Raw genomic sequence first — 6,000 nt, 5'->3', positions numbered from 1 at the left:
AAAAAAATAATAGAATAAAATGATTTTTTCAGGAAGAATTTATAAACCCAATAAAAAAATAAATAAATAGGCTTTCTATGGCCCACTATCTGAGAGAGAGAGATGGCACGCTTAGGACTGGCACACAAGCCCAAAGGCCAATATTAATCTCCCTTTTTTTTTCAGGGAGAATTTATAAAACCAAAAAAATAAAAATAAATAGGCTTTCTATGGCCCACTATTTGTGAGAGAGATGGCACGCTCAGGACTGGCACACAAGCCCAGAGGCCAATATTAATCTCCCACTTTTTTTTTTTTTTTGTTCCAGGGAAAATTTATAAACCCAATAAAAAAAATAATAAATAGGCTTTCTATGGCCCACTATCTGAGAGAGAGAGATGGCACGCTTAGGACTGGCACACAAGCCCAAAGGCCAATATTAATCTCCCTTTTTTTTTCAGGGAGAATTTATAAAACCAAAAAAAAAAAATAAGTAGGCTTTCTATGGCCCACTATTTGTGAGAGAGATGGCACGCTCAGGACTGGCACACAAGCCCAGAGGCCAATATTAATCTCCCACTTTTTTTTTTTTTTTGTTCCAGGGAAAATTTATAAACCCAATAAAAAAATAATAAATAGGCTTTCTATGGCCCACTATCTGAGAGAGAGAGATGGCACGCTTAGGACTGGCACACAAGCCCAAAGGCCAATATTAATCTCCCACTGATTGATTTATTGATTTTTTCAGGTAGAATTTAGAACCCAAATAAAGCAAAAAAAAAAAAAAAAGGGCTTTCTATGGCCCACTGAGTGAGTGATGATGCACACAGGAGTCAGGAGTGGCACACAAGCCCTGAGGCCAATATTTTTCTCCCACTGATTGATGTAGTGATTTTTTTCAGGTAGATTTTAGAACCCAAATCAAGCAAAAAAATAAATAGGCTTTCTATGGCCCACTATTTGTGAGAGAGATGGCACGCTCAGGACTGGCACACAAGCCCAGAGGCCAATATTAATCTCCCACTTTTTTTTTTTTGTTCCAGGGAAAGTTTATAAACCAAATAAAAAAATAATAAATAGGCTTTCTATGGCCCACTATCTGAGAGAGAGAGATGGCACGCTTAGGACTGGCACACAAGCCCAAAGGCCAATATTAATCTCCCACTGATTGATTTATTGATTTTTTCAGGTTGAATTTAGAACCCAAATAAAGCAAAAAAAAAAAAAAAAAAGGGCTTTCTATGGCCCACTGAGTGAGTGATGATGCACACAGGAGTCAGGAGTGGCACACAAGCCCTGAGGCCAATATTTTTCTCCCACTGATTGATGTAGTGATTTTTTCAGGTAGATTTTAGAACCCAAATCAAGCAAAAAAATAAATAGGCTTTCTATGGCCCACTGACTGAGAGATGGCACACACAGGAGTCAAGAGTGGCACAAAAGCCCTGAGGCCAATATTTTTCTCCCACTGATTGATGTAGTGATTTTTTCAGGTAGATTTTATAACCCAAATCAAGCAAAAAAATAAATAGGCTTTCTATGGCCCACTGAGTGAGAGATGGCACACACAGGGATGGCACTCTAGCAGAAATGTCAATCTTAATCTCCAACAAAAAAAAAACAAAAAAAAAACAGGGAGTGTCCAACAATTACTATCTCCCTGCAGTAATCTCAGCCAGGTATGGCAGGCAGCAATAAGGAGTGGACTGATGCACAAATTAAATAAAAAGTGTGGACAAACAAAAAAGATAGCTGTGCAGAAAGGAAGGAACAAGAGGATTTGTGCTTTGAAAAAAGCAGTTGGTTTGCACAGCGGCGTACACACAGCAATGCAGCTATCAGGGAGCCTTCTAGGGCAGCCCAATGAGCTACAGCGCTGAGGGGAAAAAAAAAAAAATGTAGCTTCCACTGTCCCTGCACACCGAAGGTGGTGTTGGGCAGTGGAAATCGCTACAGCACAAGCGGTTTGGTGGTTAATGGACCCTGCCTAACGCTATCCCTGCTTCTGACGAAGCGGCAGCAACCTCTCCCTAAGCTCAGATCAGCAGCAGTAACATGGCGGTCGGCGGGAACGCCCCTTTATAGCCCCTGTGACGCCGCAGACAGCAAGCCAATCACTGCAATGCCCTTCTCTAAGATGGTGGGGACCAGGACCTATGTCATCACGCTGCCCACACTCTGCGTTTACCTTCATTGGCTGAGAAATGGCGCTTTTCGCGTCATTGAAACACGACTTTGGCGCGAAAGTCGCGTACCGCATGGCCGACCCCGCACAGGGGTCGGATCGGGTTTCATGAAACCCGACTTTGCCAAAAGTCGGCGACTTTTGAAAATGAACGACCCGTTTCGCTCAACCCTAGTCACCGGTGATCACTGTATTACCTCTACACAGACACTGCATACTAAGTACAGATCTCCTGTGTATAATGGCACTGATGGTGATAGTATTGTGTTTTTTTTTTTATTACTGATCAGTATTGTAGTATTCAGTCATTTGTGGTTATATGCGGTCTGGTCACGGTGTAGCGGTATTTGTTCCTTGTATTTTATATTATTCAGTCACTGTGGTGGTAATATGTGGTCTGGTCATAGTGCTGTGGTATTTGTTCCTTGTATGTAGTATTATAGGTCTTTTTAAAAATTGAAAAATAAATAAAAATATACCTAAATTGTATTGCATATTTTAACAAATATTTAGTAGGTTACAGTAGAGTAGGGCCCGGCCAAAAGTGTCAACCGTTTTATGGTGGCGGCTTATAAAATCTTTTGGCCAAAACAAAAGCTGCCGGCTATATGTGTGATCTGGTGATGGGAACTGTCAATGTGTGATAGGTGAGAAGTGGAGATTTTCCAAGAGAGAGCGGTGGGACTGTGGACAGTTCGAGGGGTGGAGCCTGGGCGGTGTTTCAAGGGGGCCCCGAAAATTTTGCCAGTATGGGGCCCCAAAATTTCTAGTGGCAGCCCTGAAGGGATCCAAACCCTAACCCTAACCCTAACCCTAATGGGAAAATGGAAATGAATAAATTTTTTTAATTTTTCCCTAACTAAGGAGTTGATGAAGGGGGTTTGATTTCTATTTATAGGGGGTTTTCTAGTGGATTTTTATGATTGGCAGCTGTCACACACTAAAAGACGCTTTCCAGTTCACCACCTGACAGCACACTGGAGGACGTCCTTCTTATCCTTGATGGGACAGGAACACGAGAGGTTAAAAGGACCCTCCCCCTACCACCCTTCAGTGTTTTTCCTGTCCCATCAGGGATAGGAACGGACGAGAGGATCTGCCGTTCTGTGCGGGGGGGATGTGGATCGGGGGGGCTCAGCCTCACCCTTCCCTCCTGAGACACCCGTTGGCTGACACCCGCCCGAAGGGTCCCTCAGCCTACCAGTGTAGCGCTGCTCCTGGGTTGGGGATCGCTTCCTCCTGGCGGGGGCTCTCGATCCCTCCGTCCGTCCCCTGGTGTGTGCAGGCTCAGCGGCGGCCTCTGCTGGCGTCGGTGTCTCCATGCGGCCGCTGGGGGAACCAGTTCAACGCCGCACCTTCCTCTCTTTCCGGCCGCATGTCACTTCCGGTTTGCGGCTGAGGGGGACGGATGGCGTCTCTGCTACAGGAAGTGCAGAGGAAAGAGCGGTGGAGAATGCTGGAGCGTCATTTTTTTGAAGTGAGGAACAGAATAAAAAGGTATGTGCAGGGGCAGTAGTGATCTCTAGAGCATCGTGGAGGACGCAGCTAGAGCAGAGGGTCAGGAGTCAGCAGCACTAGTAAGTAGAGGCCCTAAAAAAAAAAACGCTATTGTTTGCTATATATATATTTTTCTCCATAGGCAGCCTCCCTATCTGAGAAATCGGTAAAGAAACCCAGTAGGAATAAGAAGTGTCCTATCTGTGCGGTTAAGCTAAAGGATTCCTGGCAGAAACCCCTATGTGAAGCGTGCACCTGCAAAGTCATAGGAGAGGAGCAGGCGTCTCTTATGTCTAATATGAGAGCCATGATAAGGGAGGAAGTTCAGGCTTCAGTCTCAAGTCTGGTACTCCCTCAAGTCTCACCCTCACCTTCACCTTAGGAGAGGCCGAGGAAAAGACCAAGGGTCGAGTACTCTTCCATAGACTCATCATCCTGTGGGTCGGAGGTAGAGGAGAAAGATGAGAGTAGAGATCCCCCGGAGAAAGGGAGAAGATATCTGTTCTCTGCTGCGGACACTGGAGAACTGTTGGAAGCAGTGCGGCACACCATGCAGGTGGAGGAGCCGCAGCCATCTTGCTCCGTTCAGGACGAAATGTTTGGAGGCTTGCGCTCACAGACATCCAAAGTGTTCCCTGTTAACTCCCGTATCAGATCTATGATTCTGGAGGAATGGGAGGAAGCCGAGAAGAGACTGACTATCCCTAAGGACTTCAGACTTCGCTTGCCGTTTAACCCAGAGGAAGTCAAGGAGTGGGTTGATGTACCAAAAATTGTGTGCTATACCCTTTTCCGGGGGCAAGGTCTTCGGACCAGTCCTCGACGATATTTTAGAGAAAGCTGCAGATGTTAAGAAAGGTTTTCCGGAAGAGAAACCTAAAAAATTCCAGCCCTTTCGGAGGCCCCGCTATAATCAAAAACCCGATTATAGGGGTAAGGGAAAGCAGGGTAGATGGAGCTACCAAAAAGGGGGGGATAACAGGCCTAAAAATAAAGAAACAAGCTACTCTGGACAGGGTTCCAGTTACCGCAGAAAATGACGCCATCAGAGTGGGGGGTCGTCTGACAGGTTTTCTGGAAGGTTGGAGGGAGATCACATCAAGTCCATGGGTCTTACAGATAGTATCCCAGGGATACAAAATAGAATTCACATCTCTTCCTCCCGAAAGATTCCTGGTATCCAGCTCCCATCTAAAACTGTCATCCCCCATGTGGTCAGATATTCAGGACCTTCTAAAAATGGCGGCCATTGTCCCAGTACCCCCTCAGGAAGAGGGCAGGGGTCATTACTCCAATCTCTTCTCGGTAGCAAAACCATCGGGAGAATCGAGAACCATTATAAATTTAAAACATCTGAACAATTGGGTCATTTACAAAAGGTTCAAGATGGAGTCGATTCGGTCCACCATTCCCCTGTTGGGAAAAGGCATGGTCATGTGCACTCTAGACTTAAAGAGTGCATATTACCATGTTCCCATCTATCTAAACCATCAGAGGTTCCTGCGGTTCGCGGTAGTCTTGGAAGGAAAGATCTTCCATTTCCAATTCCGCTGTCTCCCCTTCGGCCTGGCCTCCGCTCCCAGAGTTTTTACAAAACTTATGGTAGAAGTAGTTGCTTTCCTGAGGAATCAGGATATAATGGTGGTCCCCTATTTGGACGACTTCCTAATAGCAGCAGACTCAGAAGTCCAACTCGGGATCAACTGTCGGTCCCTCATCTCAACTCTAGAGAATCTAGGATGGATTGTAAATTGGCAAAAATCAGACCTAATCCCAAAACCCAAAATAAAATTCTTGGGAGTCATGCTCGATTCACAAACAAGAATGTCCTTCCTTCCGGAGGACAGGCTGAATGGCATAATACAGAAGATCCGTCACTTTTCCCGAGGTCGGAATACGATCAGAGACGGGATGAAGATACTAGGTCTGATGACGGCGTGTATTCCCTGTGTAAGATGGAGCCAGTTTCATTCTCGACAGCTTCAGAGGGGAGTCCTGAGAAGCTGGAACAGAAGACAAAACTCGCTGAACCGAACTCTGAACCTTACTCCGCAGATCAAAAGATCTCTGGGTTGGTGGACTCTTCCCAGGAACCTCCGACTGGGGGTACTATGGCTTCAAACACCAAGCGTTTCAGTTACAACAGACGCCAGTCAGCTCGGTTGGGGAGGTCATGTACTGGGAAGATATTTTCAAGGTCGCTGGAAAGAGGCAGACAGCAACCAGTCATCAAACCACAGGGAACTACAAGCGGTTTGGGAGGTCCTGACGGCAGCACAACATCTGCTACAGAACAAACACGTGAAGGTCTTTTCAGACAACACGACAACAGTAGCATT

The sequence above is a fragment of the Ranitomeya imitator genome, chromosome 3 (assembly GCF_032444005.1).
Source record: "Ranitomeya imitator isolate aRanImi1 chromosome 3, aRanImi1.pri, whole genome shotgun sequence".
NCBI lineage: Eukaryota > Metazoa > Chordata > Amphibia > Anura > Dendrobatidae > Ranitomeya > Ranitomeya imitator.
The sequence above is the reverse complement of the archived record's forward strand: the minus strand, read 5'-3'. Positions refer to the sequence as shown.